General features: G+C 37.3%; 1 long non-coding RNA gene across 1 annotated transcript in view; it reads right to left on the reverse strand.

Moving 5' to 3' along the window:
• Positions 1-229: 229 nt before the first annotated feature.
• Positions 230-24,722, reverse strand: part of LOC112654557 (uncharacterized) — a 38,094-nt gene continuing 13,601 nt past the window's right edge. The window contains exons 3-4 of the long non-coding RNA XR_003133106.3: positions 20,137-20,249; positions 230-317 (exon numbers count right to left, since the gene is read on the reverse strand). This is a non-coding gene — a long non-coding RNA (uncharacterized LOC112654557). The remainder of the gene's footprint in view (positions 318-20,136; positions 20,250-24,722) is intronic.

Consider the following 24,722-nt stretch of genomic DNA (forward strand, 5'->3'; position numbering starts at 1 on the left):
CTGGAGGATACATTTATGGGTCCGTGATCCTCTTTTAGACTTGGTACATGTGCACCCCAGCTGCAGCTCACAGCCACCAGAGGTCAGACTTTCACATCTGTGCATAATAGATACTAAACTTGAGTAGGAGATAATGGTGTGTCTTGTTTCCCAGAACCCCATCAGTTTAGCTTTATCACCACCAAATATAATATAAGAAATATGTAAATAAAAAAACACTTGTTTTACCTTCCCAGGTAGAAATGGCTTCATGACAGAAAGAAATGGGAAATGGTGGAAATTAAGAAGATAGTTCATTTCAGGAGAGAATTCTGGTACTGAGGAAGAAGGGCAAAAATTAAACAGCCTATAAATCATTTGAAAAGAGAAAGAGAAAGCAAAAAATCTATGAGCAATCTGATTATCAAAACTGTATTAAGATATCTATTTTCATTTGTGAAAATGCAGCTGAACTTCACCAAAATGATAATAGTAGTAATAGTGGTGGTTAGGGTGGTGATGGTGGAGACAGCAGTAGTAGCCAACATCTACTGAATGCACTACTTGAAGTACTTTATATACTATCTTAACCTCATTTTAGGGGTGAGGAAACTGGCACAGAGGATTTTCTAATAGTTATCAGGAGCCTGAAAAATGTTTCTGTCATTTGTGACTTTAGTCTCACATTTCAGAGTTTGCACAAAGAAAAGAATTCAACTGGAGGGAAGTCAAAAACTTCCCACTGTTGACATGAAGATATCATGTTAATCTTAGCATTATTTATGACAGGAGAATTTGGAAACAACCTAACTATCTAGTAATAGTGGAATTACCAAATAAAATAGTAAATACTATGTAGTCATTACAACTATAGTTATGAAGATTAGAAGCAATGAAAAAAAATGTTTGGTGTAAAGAAAAAAGCAATTGAAGAAACTGTGTCCGTACCATCAATAAAACTCTATAAAATATGTACATATATGGAAAAGTTTAAAGAAATCTGATAAAAATAATGTATTTGTTAAGACAGAGTTTTATAGGGATTATATATAAATTTTAAAAGTAAAAATCTTGGAAAATATTTTTTTAAATATTGCCAAAGGACACAAAGTGAAAATTCTTCCTTGTGGGAGCTTAAGCAAACTCAGTTTATTTCATATAGTTGGCACTCGCCCAAGGTTCATCCACAAGCCATATCCAGGCCTAGATTTCTACTTACCATGTGCAGGTTGGCCAACTACATGATTCAAAGCACCCACAAGATTCAGCAGTAATTGTTATTGTTTTTGATAATAGTAATAATAATATGCCAAATGTGTGTAGAGCTTTACAGTTTTTTAATATTTAAATTCAATTTGCCAACATATACTGTAACACCTGGTGTTCGTCACACCACCTGAGTTTTGCAGTTTGAAAAAATGTTTTTGCTTAGCTTATTTCAAGTCCAATTCCTTATGAACAAACATTGCCATATAGAATCCAGTGATGCTCCCAGGAGAATGACATCTCAGAAGAGAAGAATGACAGAAATTCGGGTGGATAAAGATGCACTTTGGACAGCAGAGAAGCAACTTGTACAGTAAATAGAGCATAGCCTCCCCTAGCCTTCCAATAAACCCACTGCACCTCTAAGTCACAGATAAACATGCTGTAAATATGAACCATCTCACAGGAGCATTCTTACAAAGGACAGCGGGATTTCACAAGATATGATGGATATTCCCTTCCACTGTGAATTCCTTTCCCTATCCACCCCTGCTCCATTAACAATGCTATTTGGCTTCTAAACCTCTGTATCATTGCAGTCACCCAAGACCAATTGAATCAGTGCAGTGTCTGAAAAACTATATTTTCTAAAAAGCTCCCCAGCTTTTAAAAGCCAAAGCAATGTACTTTTTAGAAAGCAAATCCAAAGAGATAGAAAACTGTACCCAATCTTTAAAGTTTTAGCCTTTAACCCATGCCTGGGATAGGTCCTTCCCTGGATAGAAGCATTCCTTTATGGAATCACCTGCCAATTAGGAAATAACTCCACTTACTCCAACACAACCTCCAGCTGTTGTTCAAAACCCACAGCTGCTCTTCTGCATACCCCCTCACACTGTGCATATTGAACACATGCAAGTTTAAGAGTCTAAAATGCCTTTTACTTTACTACATTAGGGCAGAGAACAAATCCAGAAATGCAGCCACAGCACTACAATTAGAAAGAGGCAGAAAATGCAGCAATAGACATTCCATGTGTTCACTAAAGCAGGCAGCTGGTTTTGTTCAGAGCAGATTTGGGGAGTAGATAATTCTAGAAGAACAATGATAATGACTCTGAGCTTAAAATCTAGAGGCTAGGGATGCCTTGGTGGCTCAGCAGTTGAGCATCTGCCTTCAGCTATGGGCGTGATCCTGTAGTCCCCTGATCGAGTCCCACATCAGGCTCTTCCCTGCATCTCCCTCTGCCTATGTCTCTGCCTCTCTCTGTGTGTCTCTCATGAATAAATAAAGTCTTTTAAAAAAAAACAACCTAGAGGCCAATATCCCCAATGAATATAGATGCATACATTCTTAACAAAATATTAGCAAACTGAATTCAATAGCATTTTTAAAAGATCATACATCATGATCAAGTGGGATTTATCTCTGGGATACAAGGATGGTTCAACACATGGAATTCAATTCAATGTGCTATAACACATTAATAGAAAAGATAAAAACTGTATGATCATTTCAATAGATACAGGAAAAGCATCTGACAAAATTCAACATTTATCTTTTTATTATTGAGGTCTTACAAAGATTTATTTATTTGAGAGAGTGAGCTCAGGAGAGAGGGGCAGAGTGAAAGAAGGAGAGAAAAGATTTTAAGATTTTATTTATTTATTTATTTATTTATTTGAGACAGAGAGTGCGAGCAGAGGAGAGAAGCAGAGAGAGAGGGAGAAGCAGACTCCCCACCAAGTAGGGAAGCCCTACCTGGGGCTCAGTCCTAGGACCCTTAGATCATGACTTGAGCCAAAGGCAGATATGCAACTGACTAAGCCACCCAGGTGTCCCTCCAGATTTGTATATTTTATAAAAGATTTTGGGGGCTATTTTAGGTATGATTTCCCTTGTAAATATAAAAATAAGCTTGTCAATTTCTACATAATAAGTCACTTGGATTTGGATTAGGAATGCATTGATGCTATAGATCAATTTGGTGAGAAGTGATGTCTTGGAATAATGAGTCTTCCAATCCACAAATATGGTATATTTCTCCATTCACTGAAGTTTTCATTGTATACGTATGTAAGTCATATACCTATTTTCTGATTTATCCCTACATATATTGTATTTTGATATTATTGTAACTGATTTATATCCTAATACCAGTTATAATTCTTTGTTGCTATCACTTAGAAATACAGCTGATTTTTGTATATTGACTCCATGCTGTTATCCTGTTGAATTTACTTATTCCATAATTTTTTTGTAGCTTTTGTAGGATTTTCTACATAAGTGGTTATCTGTTTAAGAATAAAATTTTAGTTTTTTCTTCTACATTATTTAACTTTTCTTTTTCTTGCCTTCTTACACAGACTGGAACCTCCAGTATGCTGATTAGAAGTAATGGGAGTGGACATTCTTGCCTTGTTACCTACTTAGGTGAACAATATTCAGCATGATGTTAGCTGTTGGTTTTTGGTGGAAGCCCTTCAGCAGGTTGAGTTATTTTTATTCTTCATTTCCCAAGGAATTAAAAAAAAAAATTGGTAATGGAGTGAAGGTTTTTGTCAAGTGCTTTTTCTGTATCTACTGAGATTATAACATGATTTTCCTTTTTAGTCTATTATTGTGGTGAATTACATTGATTTTTTGTCCTTTCAAAAAATGTTTTAAAAAGGAAAAAAAAAGTTTGTCCTTTTTAAAATTTAAATTTAATTAATTAACATAGCAATATATTTGTATCTTTGGGGTAAATACCAAGTAGTACAATTGCTGGGTCATAGGATAGCTCTATTTCAAACTTTTTGAGGAATCTCCATACTGTTTTCCAGAGTGGTTATACCAGTTTGCATTTCCACCAGTAGTGTAAGAGGGTTCCCCTTTCTCCACATCTTCTCCAGCATCTGTAGTTTCCTGGTTTGTTAATTTTAGCCATTCTGACTGGTGTGAGATGATACCGCATTGTGGTTTTGATTTTTATTTCCTGATGCTAAGTGATGTGGAGCATTTTTTCAGGTGTCTATTGGCCATTTGTATATCTTCTTTAGAGAAATGTCCATTCATGCCTTCTGCCCACATCTTGGCTGGATTATTTGTTCTTTGGGTGTTGAGTTTGATAAATTCTTTATAGATTTTGCATACAAGTCCTTTATCTGATAATCATTTGCAAATATCTTCTCCCATTCCATAGATTGCCTTTTAGTTTTGTTGACTGTTTCCTTTGTTGTGCAGAAGATTTTTATCTTGATGAAGTCCCAATAGTTCACTTTTGTCTTTGTTTCACATGCCTTTGGAGACATGTTTTAGCAAGAAGATGCTGTGGCCAAGGTCACAGAGGTTGTTGCCTGCATTCTACTCTAGGATTCGATGGTTTCTGTCTCACATTTAGGTCTTTCATCTGTTTTAGTCTATTTTTGTGTATGGTGTGAGGAAATGGTCCATTTTCATTCTGTACATGTGGCTGTCCAATTTTCCCAACACTATTTGTTGAAGAGACTGTTCTTTTTCTATTGGATATCCTTTCCTGCTTTGTCAAAGAACAGTTGACCACAGAGTTAAGGGTCCATTTCTTGGTTCTCTATTCTGTTCCATCGATTTTTGTGTCTGTTATTGTGCTAATACCACACTGTCTTGATGATTACAGCTTTGTAACAGAACTTGAAGCCCAGCATTGTGATGCGACCAGTTTTGATTTTCTTTTTCAACATTCCTTTGGCTATTTGGGGTCTTTTCTGGTTCCATATAAATTTTAGGATTATTTGTTCCAATCCTGTGAAATAAGTTGATGGTATTTTGGTAGGGATTGCATTGAATGTATAGATTGCTCTAGATAACACATTTTAACAAAATTTGTTCTTCCAACCCATGAGCATGGAATTTTTTTCCATTTCTTTGTGTCTTCCTCAATTTCTTCCATGATTTTTCTATAGATTTCTGAGTACAGAACCTTTACCTCTTTGGTTAGGTTTATTCATAGGTATCTTAAAGTTTTGGGGGCAGTTGTAAGTGGGATTGGCTCCTTAATTTCTCTTCTTCTACAGCCTTGTTGGTATATAGAAATGCAACTGATTTCTATGCATTGATTTTATATCCTGTCATGTTGCTGATTCCTGTATGAGTTCTAGAAATTTTGGGGTGGGGTCTTTTAGGTTTTCCATATGAAGTATCATGTCATCTGCAAAACATTAGAGTTCTACTTCTTTACTAGTTTGGATGCCTTTTACTTCTTTTTGTTGTCTAATTGCTAAGGCTAGGACTTCCAGTACTATGTGGAACAGCAGTGGTGAGAGTGGACATCCCTATCGTCTTCCTGACTTTAGGGCAAAAACTCTCAGTTTTTCCCCATTAAGAATGACATTCACTGTGGGCTTTTCACATTTGGCTTTTATGATTTTGAGGTATATTCTCTCTATCCCTGTGCTGTGAAGAGTTCTAATCAAGAAAGGATGCTGTACTTTGTCAAATGCTTTTTCTGTCAATTCAGAGGATCATCTGATTCTTGTCCTTTCTTTTGTTAATGTGATGTGTTACATTGTTTGATTTGCAGATGTTGAATCACCCTTACAGCCCAGGAATAAATCCCACGTGATTTCAGTGAATAACCCTTTTAATGTACTGCTGGATCCTATTGGCTAGTATCTTGGTGAGAATTTTTGCAACCATGTTCATCAGAGATATTGGTCTGTAACTCTCCTTTTCGGTGGGGCCTTTTTCTGGTTTGGGGATCAAGGTAATGCTAGCCTCATAGAAAGAGTTTGGAAGTTTTACTTCCATTTCTAGTTTTTGAAACAGCTTCAGAAACAGTAATTCTTCTTTAAATGTTTAGTAGAATTCCCCTGGGAAGCCATTTGGCTCTGGACTCTTGTTTGTTGGAAGGTTTTGATGATTGCTTCAATTTCCTTGCTGGTTATGGTTCTGTTCATATTTTCTATTTCTTCCTCTTTCCATTTTGGTAGTTATACATGTCTAAGAATGCATCTATTGCTCTATAATATACCTGAAATTCCTAAGACAGTAGATCCTAAACGTCCTCACCAGGAAAAAGAAATTATAATTATGTGACATGATACACATATTATGTATTAAACTTACACAGTATAGGGATGCCTGGGTGGCTCAGCAGTTGAGTGTCTGCCTTTGGCTCAAGGCATGATCCCTGGGTCCTGGGATCAAGTCCCACATCCTGGCTCCGTGCGAGGAGCCTGCTTCTCCCTCTATGTCTTTGCCTCTCTCTCTGTGTCTTTCATGAGTAAATAAATAAAATCTTTTAAAAAAAACCTTACACAGTATAATGTTATACATCAATTTTATCTTAATAAAGCTGGAAATATTTTTTTAATTTAAAAGCACAAGAAGTAACACTACCCACCTACACAAAAGAGTGCTGATATAGAGAGCAACACTCCAGTATAGACAGCATACAGCTACAACAGTCCAGTCACAGAGAAGGGGATAAGTGCTCATTCATTTAACCAACTAACATTATTAAGCATCTTAAGCATCTGCTATACACCAGGCACTGTTCTAGATACTTGGGATACATTAGTAAACAAAATAAACACTTGTCCTGTGGAGCTTACATGACAGCAGGCAACATGGACAGTGTAAAAAGAGGAATTCAAACTAGTTCAGCCGTACTCCAGGCTAATTTCATAGAGATAGAGAAATGGGAAATATAGCAAGACTCCACAGCACTTTTTGTACATTCCTTGTCATTTGTTCATAGATATAATTGTGTACATATAAAATTGCCATCCCATTGTGTTATCATTTATTTATCCATTTCATAAATATGTGCCTACTATTTTCCCAGTCCTTACTAGATTATGAGCTTTTGCTATCTTTATAAAATACTTAGTTAAATCACCCCTCAGGGTTATGACATATAAATACCTCAAATGGGTAGAATTTTCCTGACTATAAGGTCAAGATCCTGGCCCTTAGAGAAGATAAAACCCAGACAATGCCTTCCTAAAAATACTTCTTTGTGGAAGTTCTTTTTTTACCACAATTTTATACTTTTTATTGAAATCTCTTTCTTTCGGAAGACCTGGGTGGCTCAGTGGTTGAGCATCTGCCTTTGGCTCAGGGCATGATCCTGGAGTACTGGGATTGAGTCCCGCATTGGGCTCCCCGCAGGGAACCTGGTTTTCCCTCTGCCTATGTCTCCATCTCTCCATCTCTTTCTCTATGTCTCTCATGAATAAATAGATAAAATCTTTAAAAAAAGAAAAAAGAAATCCCTTTCTTTCTAAGAGGATGGCACAAGACTCTTCTAATGCCTCGTGCAATCACACTGATTCACATGTACGTTGAACGAGTAAATGATGCTCTGTTATTCCCAAGTCAAAAGAGTAATCCAAAACGAGGGTTTGTGTTACCAACATTTCTCTTTTTCTAATTGTCCAAACACTATTCTCAGGCTCACAAAACCACTGACTGAAGAAAATGACTATTCTATTCCAAAGTAAGGTGATAGTGGCATTTAAGGTCAAGGTTCTTTGAGTTCCATCTAGTTGGTTCTAATAGGAAAACCTCTTACTTTATATAGAATATTATAAAAATAAAGGTACCACCATAAAAAGAAAGAATGCAAGCCCAAAGATATGTTGAAAGTCCTCAGTCTCAGAGGAGTTATATGATATTTAAAAGAGTCTTCTCCATTATCTCTGGTAAAATTGCAATCCATTCTCATTAATTGCAATACTTATATTCTATGAAGTCTCAAAGACCACTGGATTAGTAAATGCTAAACCATTAGGGGAGTTAGGTTCCTATGAACCACTGATCATATTTTCCTCAGCCAAAATGCCATCTGTGTGACACAGGTTCATTCAACAAGCCATCTTTTCAGCATTAAAAATCTGCTTTTCCACATGACCTTTTTTCTGTATAACACCTAAGCAGATGTTTTTAAAATTCTTCCAAAACTTCCTGATCTGCAGAACCTACCTTGTCTGTAGGTCTAACACCTGTCATGCTGTAACACTTTTTATTTTTTAATTTTTTTAAGATTTTATTGATTTACTTATGAGAGACATAGAGAGAAAGGCAGAGACACAGGCAGAGGGAGAAGCAGGCTCCATGCAGGGAGCCCGATGTGGGACTCAATCCTGGGACTCCAGGACCACGCCCTGGGTCAAAGGCAGGTGCTAAACTGCTGAGCCACCCAGGGATCCCCTGTAACACTTTTTAAAATGTGCAAACCAGTGAGCACTAACCATGAAGACTTTAACATTTTCCTTAGCGTGGGTGATGCAACTATATATTTCTCTGGGTTTCAATCTTACAACAGCGCTGTTCACATGCTTATTTATCAATCATCTCTCAAATCCACACATTTAGCCAACTTTTTCCTCTTTTCCAAGCTTCATCAGACTCTACAGATGTTACGTTAGCACTTGGCACAGCAGCCTCACTTAAGATGAGCAAATTTCCTCTTCCTTCTTCTGAATGTACCATATTGTTGATTCATTTCCATTGAACTCACAGCAACAGCACTATAACTCATCCCTAAATGAAGCTTATCTAATACACATCTTTCCTCTACAAGTCACATCACAGCCTTTCTGTGCTCAGGAGCACAGTATTTCCGTACTACACTTTGGAGCCATTTCAAACAGTGAAATCACCAACAAAAAAGCACAAAGATGCAAAACAAAAACAAAGGTAGAAACAAAAAAAATTGCTAAATAGATGGAGGAAGGACACTTGCTCACAGTAGGTGAACTGAGAACTGAGAAGGCAGAGCATCACCTTATTTGACACTGGATGTTTGTGTGTCAGGTGAAAAATTTCCATCACTCTTCCAGCATCCACAAACAACTACAGAAGCACCCCAAATATCAATATTGAGTTTGTAAGCAAATTTTAGTGAGTAGGCTAATTTGCAAATATGGAACCAGCAAATAATGAGGATCAACTATACTCCGAAGTAAAGATGTTCTTTATATTTCAAAAGGAAGAGTTCCATAAACATTTAACACTGAACACACTATCAGCTGTCATTTAAGATGACATTGATATGACTGGAATTAAGGAGCCAAATCAACATTTCATCACCACATGCCCTGTATCCTTGACATTGAGATAAGAACAAAGGAAAACATGCTAATTGACTCAAATCTTAATTCCAAAGCATACCATACCTCTGCCTTCTAGGATCATCAGTTTGCATAGTACTTACATCCATGAACCAATAATTTGGATATCACTCCCTGAAAAACATGAAAAAAAAGTTTCTAGTCATCTACTTCCAGCTTCCTCAAATACACTGCTGTGTGATTGTTAATTTTAGGTCTAAAGTTTTCAAATCCTTTCTTGGGGGTATAATAAGTTCATTCAAAGAGCAACAAAGAGTAGTGGTTAAGAGCTTTGAAATCAGACCCGGGTTCAAGTTTATGGGCTTAACATACACACTGCGGACCCTTGGACAACTCACTTACCTTCCTTAAGCATTTCAGTAAAATAGGGATGATAGTACTTCACACACAGCGAGTGAGAAAATCAAATGTGATACTGTATAAAATGCCCCTAAGAACACAATAAGCATATGAAAATACTGATTATTGTCACTGTATTGTGTAACATCCTAGAGAATCTGAGGACTTCAAGGATTTAGCTCCACAGACAATTTCTGTGAGAAAAGTTGGAAAAAACCTGAGACCCTATATTGTTCTTCCAACAGCACCATCACTTCTCAGCATTCAGAGAAGAAATTTTAAAATATTTTCCATTTCAACCCTCCTCAAATCCTGCAGATTCAAAGCTGCAGCTGTCTTGATGGAACTCTAAATGAACTGACTTTGCCACCTCTAGGTAAACAAAAAACTAAATTAAAGGGATCATCACATCCTTGTCATGACTATATGGTGAAGCTAAAAATCCATCAAAACTCTACCCAATTTCCCTTTCTTACAGCTTTAAGTCTCTTTATGGTACTTCCTTAAAGAACCAAACTTCTGGGCAGCCCGGGTGGCTCAGCGGTTTGGTGCCGCCTTCAGTCCAGGGCATGATCCTGGAGACCCGGGATCGAGTCCCACATCGGGCTCCCTGTGTGGAGCCTGCTTCTCCCTCTGCCTCTCTCTCTCTCTCTCTCTCTCTCTGTCTCTCATGAGTAAATAAACAATATCTTAAAAAAGCAAAACAAACAAACAAAAAGAACCAAACTTCTTTAGAGAGCCAAATGGTCCCACAACATTCCTCCAATCCAGTGTGAAAACTTGATAAATAAATCGAGATTGCTGCAACCAACTGGATCTAAGTCTCTCAGGTAGGCAGTTACTTAGAATTAAAAATCCTAAATCTTAGCCATCTTAGGTCACCAGAATTATCTCCTCTCTTCTCTGGTGTTTGCCTTTATATAAGGCATATGGTGTCTCTTTAAAACACCACATGGGCAAATTAAGCCATTTTTAAAAATTAAAATTGCTTGACTAAGTATTTATGATACTTCTTTTGAAAAAAGGTAGAATACTTTAGTCCTTTTCTCCTTGTTCTGAACTTTCTTCTTTTTGCTTTTCTTCATTATATGTCTCTTTAAAAGCTTAAAATAAGAAACTAAGTGTTATCTCTCAGAACTGTACTCTGAATTCAAATCACACTCAATGTTGAAAACATCCACAGGACTTTGAAAGGAAAATACTGTGTTCTGTACTTAAAAGGGAGTTTGCTATGTTTTACATGCTTAAAATATGATTTTTAAAAAGCCTTTTTTTTTTTTTTTTGAGAAAAGCTTTGTCCCTATTTAGCTATTTTCAGTGCTTTCAATGTTAAGACATGTGGTAATAGAAATCTAGAAGTTTCCATGAGAAGGGCCTCCTGAATACTACAGTCAAGAACATGGTCCTCAGCTCTACAGTTTTAGAAACCCAAGAATTAACACTATCTCAGTGTAGACTCAGTACCTACAGACTGATAAATCAGAGTGCCAACCTGGGTGGGCACCTGACTCTTGATTTTGGCTCACATCATGATCTCAGGATTGTGGGATGGGGTGCCAGGTTGGGCTCTGCACTCAGCACGGAGTCTGCTTGAGATCTTTCTCTCCCTCTCCTTCTGCCTTCTTCTCACCCCTGCTCTAAATAAATAAATAGATGATAGATAGATAGATAGATAGATAGATAGATAGATAGATAAAATCTTTAAAAAAATAAAGAATGCCAATGTATTCACCTACAGTGAAAAAACACTTGGCGATAAAGGGGAATTTCTCTTTCTCTCTCTTCAGGGATATCAGATCATAATTATAAAACTGTGCCATAAGTGATAAACCTAACAAGTAAATTAGAGATCAGTCAACAGCAGATATAGGCCTGAGTGCCTGTATCCAAAACCTGGCAAAGTACTCTCCTAACCCTTGCATATGACTGACTGCCAACCTCTGACTCTATAATAGGCTAACCTCTGTGTTCTAAGCTACTAACTTCCTCCAGTCAATCTCAAAATAACACAAAAGAAGATTTTTGCTTATAAAATTATAATTGTGTTCCAGACTACTTGTGAATATTCCTAAGGACATCTCAATTAGAGTTCAGGAAAATATGGTCAAAACCAGTGAAATTAATTTTGTATTAGCTGCGGGCCTGTTCATTCATTCATCTAGAAATGGTTATCAACAAGCATTTAATGAACACTCACTTATTACTTGCTACCATACATCAGCATTGAGCCAGACTTTGTGGGAGTCATCAAAGGAATGGAAGATAAATGACTACCCAAAAATAAAGATCAAGGGAACTCTTAACTATATACTAACAGACAGAATTCATAGAGGGTAAAGTACACTGCGGGCCATGCATAGCTAGATAGTTTTCCTATAAGGGGTAAGATTTCAGCAAGACCTGGAACGATGCATAGGATTTCAAAAGATAGAGAAACAAGCAACATGAGAGAGTCTATGTCAAAGAAAATGAATGCACTCAAAATAACTTTAGTCAAATATAGCCAATAAATGATCTGATCCTTTTCAGAGAGGGAAAGTTCTACTCCTATAGCAAAAGATTTAACTACTTCCGTCAACTATCAGTAGGCAGTTCTTCATTACTTACTATATTTTCCTTATGAACCAATTTATAACTTAAGTTAAATATATGCTTTTTTTTTAACAACCACACAATCAATGAAAGGGAATTAACATTCTTGAATACCCAAGGAAGCAGAATCTACTTCACTCAATGAATAGATAATAGTGATTTTGCGTTCAGAGGTGTACTACTGGGGCTTTTTTTTTTCCAGTATGGTAATCTATGAGTGCAAGTCCAAAGCTAGTTGGTTCCTCTGAAGAATGTGGCTTGCTTACAATCTACATTCTAATAATATAGAATGTATTATTAGAATGCTTTATTTGATGAGCAGATGCGTTCTTGTACACTGTAAATTTAACTCTCAAAAAAAGCTGTTGAGTTTTCATGAAATACTAACCTTTTATTAGTTTTGGATCTTCCCAAAATCTAAGAGAACACAAACATTTCAGCAGAGAAAAGGTAATAATAATATCCTGTGGCCACAGGGAAACTTCTGGTGAACTAAGTCTGAGAACACACAGAAATATGGTCAATAAGTCTCACACTGTCATGGATGTAGGTCTTGAAAAGCTTTTCAGACCTCAAAACAACTAGTTATCAGAGTCTAGAAGCAAAAATTATCATGTTTTACTATATTCAAAACATTCAGGTAATGCCTTTTATGTAAACATGCCATGTTTCTCCCTCACCCCAGCTCACAAAGAGAACAAGCCTCTGGAAAAAATTAACAGTTACTAGTAGTTCAGTTACAAGTATGTAAAAGTGATTCTAAAGTTTTCTGGGCTAATTTACTAGGATGCCAAGTGAATTATCTGTCCATGACCAAGATGGTAATTCATCCTTTAAATACACACAGATAAGTGATATCACACTCAGAGAGTATCTGAGATGCATTTTTAGTTGATTCCCAGCATAATCCCAGTGAAGATTGACAGTTGACATGTGTTAACTTCATTTTACTGATGGGGAAAGCAAAATGTACAAAATCCTATTATACCATCTTCTTTTTGTAGCCAGTGAGTGATGAGAACAGAATGCATATTTTCTGGTTCCCCATTAGGGATCATTTTTTCAACTGCCAGATCCCACTCAATTATAGGAATACTCAACACTCAAAACTTGATAACTCTGATTTCATTCCAACATTGAGGTAATCACATGCCATAATAATATGCAAGTATAAAACCACACCTCCAGAACAAAGCAAATTGCAAAAACTAATGGCAGTCCCGTAGAGTAAACAAGCCTTTAAAAATAGTTCTCAGACATCATTATATGTATTAAAATAAAGCTTGGATTAGCCCTACCCTTTTTAACAGGTGGTCCCATGCTTCCCCCTCCTAAATAAGTCTACATCAGGGTTTGTTTTGCTTTGCAGTTACCAAAAAAACTAAACAACTTGCAAACGCAGATAACAAGGTCACAATCTGATCAGAAAGGTGAGAATGGTTCAAAGGCAAGCTTACTTTTCCCTTAACCCTAACTTCCACTGCCATATTCTGTTCTCTCCTGAGTCTGTAACTTGACAACCACTAATTTTAGACTAATCCTTTGAATTTATACATGATAAAACTGAGGCCTACAGAATGTCCCACAGACACAATTAATTACAAAACAGGGAGAAGACAATATGAATCCGAATTCAGTATTTTATAGCATTGCCCCTTCTTGCCTTTAATAGATTAAGAGATTATTGTTACATAATTATGATCTATTCCCCCCAGCTTCTCCTGTCCTCCTCTTCTTCTGTACCATCAAAATAATGGTAATAATAGAGCTGAATTCTAAAAGTTTACATCCTGAATGTTTGTATGCCCTGGAAATAACACTAAAAGTTATTTCCATAGCTACCACAGAGCAGAGAATGACCTCATGCACACACTCACAGCTCAAAATCCCACACTGATGAATTCAGCTTTTTGTACATTTGTTACTTTTAGTAAAAGGACAAGCAAACAATGAGTTTAATCACTGGCAGTAGTGGTGCTACAGTGAATTAACTGAAGATAGACATTCATCCATTCATTAAAAAAAAAAATACCTATTGGGTACTTAAAAGGTGATATGTATGTGAAATAATTAAATCTCCATAATCACTTATTCCAAACAAAATTTAACCATGATTCACAAAACCTGTATAAGTATAGCTCATATTCTACTTCTTATGCAAATATAAAGTAGCTATTCTACAATATTGTTGCACTAGCTTAACTCTTTCCATTTTCTCACTGAAAACTATAAAATATAACTTTCTATATAGTTTCACATTTGAAAATTATTGTGTTATTTTCATGTTCATCTTTAAGATGGTCCTTGGAAAAGATAAAATGAGAATTAAATTCTACTAAAAATATATTGTTCAGCTAACATTTTACCTGTCCAATATAGTCCAAATATCAGTATTAAATATGCTCTATAGAACTCTAAATCTTATTCAACCAGAATTTAAAGCTGATAGATTAAGAACTGAAATATTTGCCTTAAGAATTTTTTTCCTTATTAAAAATGACATTTCCCCATTATAGAGTATGTGGTCACAGTAGAATATTCAGGAAATAGATAAAAAGCATGAAAGGGGACATTTAAATTTACTAAAATACTAATATGCAGAAGTAAACACTGAAAACATTTGGTATTACATTTGAATGATTTTTGTGTTCTGTTGTCTCCCCTCCTGTAATATTGGTATTTTACCATGTTGTTAGATATTTTAAGAGAATGTGATATTTAATGACCACTTTGTCATATATTTAATTACAAACTACATTTTATTTAATCAATTCCTAATGTTGGATGTTGAAGGGACTCTCTTTTTCAGAGAGCTAAAACAACCACTAGTAGGAATACGGCCTCTACCACATATGACATCACCAACCTACAGTGTGCATCAGGGCTAGAGTCACATCCTTGGATCCTCTCTCATCCCCAGCAGGTTTAGAAACACTGTCATCCACATCAGATTTTTGAGAACATCCCCTCTAGTTCAGCAGTCTCTGACATTCCCTATAGAATGCTAGAGTCCGCATGTTTATTTGGAATGTCAAGGCAGACACTTGCAGAGCCTATTTTCAAATTCTTTACTGCTGGGCTACCATTTGCTTCAACAGTTGGTTTTTCTGAAACCCCAAATCTAAGGGTTTGTGAAGGCCTTACCCATGCATTACTGTCCTGGCCACTATTCATTCTTAAGTTGTCTTGAGCAACGTATCTCATTGAAAGCAATTAGCATACAGTCAATCCAACAACCACCAGATATGATGCCTGCCCTACTCTGGTACAGCAGACATCTTTTATTTCATTCCCAAGACCATATATGTACTGATTAAGAGCAGGAATGCCTGTTCAGGCCCTGCAAAGGGAGGTGATGAATGGTATGTCTGAATAGCCTGGTCTCTGGCTTGGTGTCATTGAAATGCCACACTCCTCACCGAAGTCCATTGATAAGCCTGACGGTGCTGAGCAACTTTTATCAGCAGACTTTATATCGGGGGACCCAAGCGGAAAGTTAGCACATGGGGTGTCCTGTCAGCAGAGAAGGCTTATGCCATTAGCAGATCTTAACAGAGCTTAGATTGTGGAGCCAAACAAAATTCTAGGTTGCTAAGTGCATAAAAGAAAAGGTTATAATGACTTCAATCTAAATAAAAATACTGTTTTGAAGGAACCAAAGAAATTAATCTTGCAGTCGACTGGTAACCAAGAAACACATATATTGTTTTACTACACTATTTTAGTACCATTTGGGGCAGTTTATTCTTCAGGCTATTTGAACTAAAGTGTACTGGGAATGATCTGGGGTATTACCATGAGGCAACTTGGGATTTTTTAATATAAAAACAAAAAACAAAACAAAACAAAAAAACCACCCTGATTTCTCTGGAGAGCTCATCTCTGGGGAATAACTACACATTACAATGCCATAGGACTTGAAAATGTGAAACTATGTAAGAAAATAAGATGCCACGGGAATCCCAATTCATGAGACAAAATATGAAGAAGTTGTTCATAGAAATGTAATCCCTTGACATTTGTAAAGTACAATGTAAAGTAGAATGAAATATAGTTTTCACTCACTAAGATGGATACAAAATGAACTGGAAAAAATTCAATAGTTTTCTTTAGGGACCATCAAAACGATCATATCTTCCAAATATTCACCAGAGTTCAAGTCTAATGGAAAACATGTGTTAAAAGCATTTGATAAATAGATTTTAGTGCTCAATAAAGAAGAAATACAAAAAAATTGCCTTACTCTGAATATGTCTGTGAGAAGAAAAGCTTTGGACCTACTCCCCAGCCCATTTTTTTTTAATGTGAGAGTCAAAACTATATTTAGTTCCTTCATTTATTCTTGTCTATCATGTGCTGGAAATACCAATGAGAAAGAGAGTTCCTGGAAAATAAAACTTCAGGAGAAATTCCTGAAAGAGCAAGAGAAAGCCATGAAACAGGGGAAATAGTTACAATGTAACTTGAGTAACTACAAATTTAATAATCAATATGTGATGTAATTGTAGGAAAATCTCCCTACAAAAGTCATATTAGAAATAGTTTCTGCACTTCCAGGAAAAATGGTGACTTGGATACATGTAGGTAACTCTCCTGTTGAACATAAAATGGAGAAAAAGTGGCATCAGTAATAGAAAGTAGGGAAGAGTATCAAGATCATGCCAAAAATGTTAAGGAAGCACTCCTAGATATCATGTAAAGAGAGCACAGTTGAAGACATGGAGGATGTGGTAGGCAGAGTAATGGTTCCTCCCAAAGATGGCCATGTTCCTAATCCCTGGAATCTGTGAATATGTCATATTACATGAAAAATGGGAATCAAATTTGCAGATGAAATTAAGGCAACAACCAGCTAATCTTAAAATAGTGATATTATCCAGGTGGGCCTAATGTAATCAATCACAAGGGTCCTCCAAAGTGTCAGAGTGAGGCAGAAAGCGAGCGACAAAGAGTAAAAAGGGCTTGACTCTTCTTTGCTAGCTTTGAAGATTAAAGAAAAGGACCCCAAGCTAAGGAATGTAGGAAGTCTGTAGAAGGTGGAAAAGATGAAGGAACATTTCCTCCCCAGAGTCTACAGAAAAGAATATGGTCTTGAGTTGATTTTAGCCCAGTGAGATATTAGGAGACTTCTGACTCCAGAACTATAAAATAACACATTGGTGTTAAGTCACTAAGTTTGTGGTAACTTGTTTTTGGTGGCAATAAAAACTAATACAGAGGCCTCTTAAGAAAGTGGCATAGAAATAGGTCAAGGAGAGCCTGAAAACAGCAGAAGAGTTCTTTTAAAAACTCCTGATTGTGAGGAGCAGGTTCTTTTAACAAGACAGGATCTTGAAAAAGAAGTACACCACTTGTAAAGTCCCTTTGCCACTGGAATCAGCAACATTCAAAGCAATTGTGACAAAAGGTCTAAGAGCTTATACGAATCCATCAAAGACAACCAAGAACAAGGTGAGGATTCTCCAAGATTGAGGTGGAGGGTAGGCATTTGTAACTAGACGTGTATGGTCACATCATAAACAAGAAGAATAGGAACAGATATCCATGTAGCTGGTGCGGAGTGACCCAACAGAAAGATGGGTACAGGACACAGGCTCCTCCTGTAGCCTTCTTCATCTCAGGGAAGCCAATCTCATCCTTATTCAAAAAGAAAGAAAAGAATGTTCCCCTAACTGGGATTGCCCCAGAGCTGCAGCCTCCCTTCCCACAGCCCTCCTCTGGCAACCCTAGAAACTGAATAAATGTGTAAATTTATATACACCAGACACTGGATATATGAAAGGAGATAGCAAGAAACCGCAGACACAGCTCCCACACTCTTTATGGGATTGGACAGCCTGCTCTTCATTCAGAGATAGAAAGACAAAAATCCCCATACACAGAAGAGGAAGACAACAGCCCACAAGGCCCACAAGAAGAGAATAATACTGACGAAGGCATTACAGAAAAAGAGAAATATTGATCAGAAAGGTACTCTATGCTTTCAAAATGCAGCGTATGACATAAAATGTGAGATGAAGAAACAGAATAAAATGAAAAATGACAGTAGACAAATATACCTCCAAGGAAACACATTTTTATTTAGACATGAAAATATTCATTGTAAGAGAATGAAACAGAAAATTAGACGGAAGGAATGATACAGGGGACAAAAAAACGAAGACCCAACATAAAAATGATTATTATTTTTTTAAAAAAGAGTTTCAAAGAAATGGAAAAGAAGTAACTGAGATGTAGTCACCAGATATGTTCCTGAACCGAAAAAGACAATGTGCAAAAAAACGAGTCTAGCATAGATGAGCTAATGTTACTAAAGAAAGGCAAGCCTTCAGATATATCCCAGAGGAAGAAACTTAAATTCCAATAATAAAGAGACAACACAACCGGAATCCAGGCAGAGGAAAAGAGTTGATCTTAGGTTTCTTTTCCTCAACCTTAAAAAACCAAATGACAGGGTACCTGGGTGACTCAGTGGCTGAGCTTCTACCTTGGGCTCAGGTCGTGATCCCGGAGTCCCGGGATCGAGTTCCGCATGGGGCTCCCTGCCGGGACCTCCTTCTCCCTCGGCCTGTGTCTCTGCCTCTCTCTTTCTCTGTGTCTTTCAGGAATAAATAAAATCCTTTAAAAAAAAATGACAGTGGGGCAATGTCTACCCTACAGAACTTTTAGGAAAAAACTGGGGTCCTACAATCTTATAATTAGCCAGATTGTATGACCAGTCATTCATGTACAAAGGCATTGAATGACACAGGCAACTAGATCAGTCTGATCCACAGAAGTGCAGGGACCTTGTACCCCCTCCTGTAGCCCACCCAGCCGCCCCTGCTCCCTGGAAGTTCTGAGAAACAGCAATCTCACCTCCTCTCTTATTTAACACGGAGTTTCAGCCGGTGCAAGGGAACGAACCTGCTAATACCCTGACGTCAGGCTTCTCCCTCCAGAATTGTGAGCAAATACATTTCTGAGTCCCACACTGGCCTCTCCGCAGGGATCCTGCTTCTCCCTCTGCCTGTGTCTCTGCCTCTCTCTCTGTGTCTCTCATGAATAAATAAATAAAATCTTTAAAGAAATGCAATCAGTGGCCTGCCTCATCTTTGCTCACCTGTAACTCAGTAAGAATATCCTTTCTCAGCTTCTCTCACTCGCTCGCTCTCTCTCTGCCTGACTCGTTTCGGAACTCAAGGTCCATGCTAAAAAGAAAATTGTTCTTCTAGCACCCTGGAAAAGCAGTATACAGTAGGCCTTGTGCTTTAATCACCACCTCAGTCATATTGCAGCGGGAGAAAGTAAGAACTGTGTATCATCGGTGACATTCTACATTAGAGGAAATATGATATCCACACATGTTATATAGTTGAGCACAGGGATAAGAATGCTAGCACTTGTGTTTATAGTTAATACTGTTACTAATGATGTTGTTTTAAGCATTCTTGTCTTGAGAAGATTGAAGAGCTGGGAGATGAGAGATGATCTAACTCAACAGAGAATTACATAAGGAGTTATGCTCATTTATCTTCAGTTCAAAACCTGAAAACAGTGTAATTGATAAATAACACAAAATAAGCCATTTAAAATATATGTAAATGTTTAGAAAGGATAAGAAACCACACATGTAAAATCTTAGGAATGCAAATATCTGACTTCATAAAAGATTTAAATGTAAATAGAATAGTATGTAAAATTTTATGATAAAAAATGAGAAATTGATATGAATTTGATTAATTTCTAGGAAAATTCAAATAAAGCTAAAAAATCCAATAAAATGAATAATAATATATGGCTATCAACCTAGACATTCTAGAAGCTGAAATTAGTATTTGGAACATTCTCAGAATAAATGTAAACTCCTCAGTCTCACTAATCTTCCCATTTCCAATCAATCACCAAATATTGATGCTACTTTCTAAATCTCCATCTCACATACCTGTCCCTCTTTTCTGCTATCCACACCTGCTGCTTTATCTCAGGCTCTCATTAGCTGCTTCAGTACAAGGAGTTCAGTTCACATTTCTCCAAACTCAGCAACTAGCAAAGGACCTGGAATTAGAGAGGAAGTCAGAAAATGTTTGTCAAAGGACCATGATGAAGCTGTCACGAACCAATCATAAGATACAGGTTGTCTTCTGGCCTGGCGAATTTTTTTTTTAAGATTTTATTTATTCCTGAGAGACACACAGAGAGAGGCAGAGACCTAGGCAAAGGGAGAAGCAGGCTCCCTACAGGGAACCTGATGGAGGACTCCATCCGGGGAGTCCGGGATCATGACCTGAGCCAAAGCTAAACACTCAACCACTGAGCCACCCAGATGACCCTGGCTTGGCAAATTTAATTGGTAAATGCATCCCTTCTGTATCTAATAGACATTCTCTGTCTAACAGAGACAATGAAGAAAGGCAACAGGGCATCCATCTGGCTATGACTTAAGGAATCTTTAAATCTTAAAATCTCAGAGTCTGTGCCATTCACGACACAAGGAAGATTAGATACAGCATGCTCTAAGGAGTCACCAGGGTTCAAAATATCTTGGTTCCCCTAGTGAGACTATGAATACTTTGAGGTAATAGTTTTATTTCATATCTCCCCTGTGCCTTACACTGTAGATAGCATGGGTAAAGAAGTCCTTGGCCTCTCAATGGGCCTTACATTAAATCCCCTCTATCCCGTTTAAGACTATAACTCCAGATATTTCTCCTCTTTCCAACATCATCAAATTTTGGCTTTCTCTCTCTGGATCATTGCCATCAGCATACTATCATGATGGTATTTCTCAAATCTTTAACCAGACGCACACACACACACACACACACACACACACACACACCTTCTCTTACTTCTTATTTCACTTTCCCACTAGCAACTACCTTATGTCTTTGCTTTAAAACTTCTTTAAAGAGTCATCCCTACTGCTGTTTCCAACTCCTCCCCTTCCACTTTCTCTGAGGCACACCTAGCAGGCATCCTCTTCACATCAGCAGAATGCTTTCCCTGAGGATGCCCATGACCTCCATAGTGCTCATTCCAATGGGAAATTCTCCAGTCCCATCCTACTGAGTGATTGGTCAGCAGCATTTGACACAGTTGTTCTGCTGTTTGCCTGGTTCCAGGAAACATGCTCTCCTACTTTTCCTCTGCCTCACTGATCTTCCTCCTCAGTCTCCTTTCTGATTTCCTCTCTTCCCTTTGACTTCTCCATGGTTGACTGACCCATAACACACACATCTCTCCTTTATGTACACTTACTCTGGTGATTTAACCCAATATCATGGTTGTAAACACATGCTGGAACCCCTACATTTATATCCCCAGCACAGAATTCTCCTTTCAACTCCAGATTTATACAAAATTGTCTACTTTACACCTTCACTCAGATTTCTAATAGATGTATCACATCCGAGATATACAAAACTCAACTCCTGATCCTTCCCCTCAAACATATTTCATCTGTAGCCTTCTTCATCTCAGGGAAGCCAATCTCATCCTTATTCAAAAATTATTGCAGTCAAAAGACTTAGAATCTTGAGATACCTGGATGGCTCAGTGGTTGACTGTCTGCCTTTGGCTCAGGGTATGATCCCAGAGGTCCAGGATCGAGTCCCACAATGGGCTCCTTGCATAGAGCCTGTTTCTTCCTCTGCCTATGTCTCTGCCTCTCTCTCTGTCTCTCCCATGAATAAATAAATAAAATCTTAAAAAAAAAAACCTGAGACTCTTTCTTAATTATCTTAATCACACACCCCACATCAGTTCCATATTCAAATCCTGTTGGCTCTCCTTCCAACCTGTGTCCAGAATTTGACAGCTTATTCATCTCCACAACTCACCATCCTAGTCCATGTTACCAACATCTTTCACTTAAATTACTACAACAATTTCCTACCAGGTCTCCTTTGTATCTTTGCCCTTCTACAGCCTACTCTCAGCATAGCATCCAGAGCAGTCACCTTTCTCTCAGGATTCTCTGTGGCTTGTAGATTCCATTTCACTCAGGATAAAATCCATAGGCCGAAAACAGCCTCAAGGCCCCACAAGATCTGCCTACCCCTATCATTTCTCAGAGCTCAGGGCCTGCTGCTCTCCCCTCAGCTCACTCCTCATTCATCAGAAATTGTCATGGAACCACTGCTCACTTCAAGGGAGCCTGGGAAATCAAGCTCTGGGCACACTGCCACCTCAACGAAAATAGAGATGAATAAATATCAGTGAGGCAACCAGCAGTGTCATATACACAATTATCTTATTTTACAAGCAACAAAAAGTCTCAGAGAAGTTCAGTGATTTTGCAAGAAAGTTCAGTATCTATTTTAGAAAGTAACTTAGCTAGAAAATTGTCAACTAGAACTCAAACCCAGGTCTGACTCCACATCTTCTTAGCTTTTCTATGACATCGGGCAACCTCCTTCATTTAATAGAAAATTACAGGCCTTTGAATGACTTTGAGAAGAAAATTGGTTCTCTCAAGCTGTCTAGCCTCAAATAGTCATCTCATAAATGTTTTTGATGATGATTAAAATTTTATTTTCAGACACTGTCTATCTGTGTCAGAATGAGATTTTTAAAAACTCATTTTAAGTATGTATATGTTTCTTCTCTCAAGAGTCATAGGAGTAAAGTTTAACAAATATTTGTTTGAATTTTAACAAAACTTTAAATCAGTTTTTCTCAATCTAGGTTACATAGTCTATTCTTCTATGGAACTTTTAAAATTACAGATTCATTTATATATTTAAATTTTATTTTTAATTATACTATAATTAACATACAGCATTACATTAGTTTTTAGTGTACAATATAGTGATTCAACAATTCTATACATTACCCAGTGCTTATCATGTTGTGTACTCTTAATCCTCTTCTCTTATTTCACCCATTCCCCAACCCACCTCTTCTCTGGTAACCATCAGCTTATTCTCTATATTTAAGAGTCTGGTTTTTTGTCTCTTTTTCCTGTGTTATTTCCTAAATTCCAAATATGAGTGAAATAATATGGTATTTATCTTTCTCTGACTTATTTCACTTAGTGTTATACCCTCCAGATCCATCTATGTTATTGCGAATGACAAGATTTCATTCTTTTTATGACTAATATTCCATTGTATATATACCACATCTTCTTTATCCACCCATCTATTCATGGATACTTGGATTCCTTCCATGTCTTCTCTATTGTAAATAATGGTGCCATAAACATAAAGGTGCATATATCTTATTGAATCAGTATTTTTGTATTCTTTGGGCAAATACTCAGTAGTGGAATTATGGATCATATGGTAATTCTGTTTTTAATAAAATCACAGATTCTTGAGTCTTATATACAGATTCTGATCTGGTGTATTGGGGGAGTCTAAGACTGAGCATTAAGAAAAAATAACTTCCCTTATCATTTTACCATAAAGCCAAATTTTAAAATCACAAGTTTAGTTAAATAGCCTTAATAGCTCCAATCTCCTATTCAGAGACTGCAGGCATCCTCATGAACTGATGGCTACATTTCTCTTGCTTGTCTCCCATCACTTCTATCCTTAGACTATATGCCATAGACTGAATAAAGTAGGGCACTTCCCTGCCACTGCTGTAAGGTTTCATATTTCTATCCTAATTTCAATGTAGCTGCTTTGAATGCTTTACTCTTCTGACACCCCATCATCTTATAGCCAAACTATTTTTTCCATTAAGATTCATCATATACATCACTGTCTCTGTGGGGAGACCTCCCTTTTGGCCTTCACTGCGCTGTTACAGAAGCTGCTAGAGACCACCAAAGATTGCTGTCTCTCTTCTTTATGAAGATTACATTGATTTTTCTTAGAAGTAGCTGCCAATTTTCCAGCCATCACACATCAAGGTAAAGCCATATAACTGGTTCTAGCCAATGGGATATGGGCGTAAATGGCATGTATCGTTTCTAGAAAGAAATCTGAGAATCAGGGGAAGGATTCCCCATGAATTCTTCCCTTTACCTACTGGCTGGACAACCTCCACAGAAACAGTTCCAATCTCTGAGTCATTGCCTAGAGGAAAGACAACCAGCAGAGCTGCCTGTTCAGGGCAATCAGGGTTAGATGTTATGTGAGAAAGATAATAATTTTTCTTTGTATTAATCCCCTAGGATTTGGAGTTCTTTTTGACAGTAGTTCCCTATTTTATAAAACATGAATTTTGCCCTCTACTTAATTTAATACCTGCTTTGCAGAATAATATTTATTTCTTTACATGTCTGCCTCCCTTACCTATTTGTAGATTCCTGGTACCCTGGGTCCAGGAATCTGAGTAGGCACTTGATTAAAGTCTGTTGAATTGAAATCCATTAGGAGTGCTAAAGGATGCTTACAGAGCCAGGGCTACAGTACAAGTCCATAAGATTCTATCTCCCACCGTGGATCTATGGTGCCCAAGAACTGTCTTTCCTTTTATGAACACAGCTATTCTACTCCATATTCAGGACACTCTAACCCACCAAAGTCTCTCCTTATCAAAATAACCAAGTTGATTCTTTATCACCTCTACCCTGTG

This window comes from Canis lupus, chromosome 15 (assembly GCF_003254725.2).
Source record: "Canis lupus dingo isolate Sandy chromosome 15, ASM325472v2, whole genome shotgun sequence".
Lineage (NCBI taxonomy): Eukaryota > Metazoa > Chordata > Mammalia > Carnivora > Canidae > Canis > Canis lupus.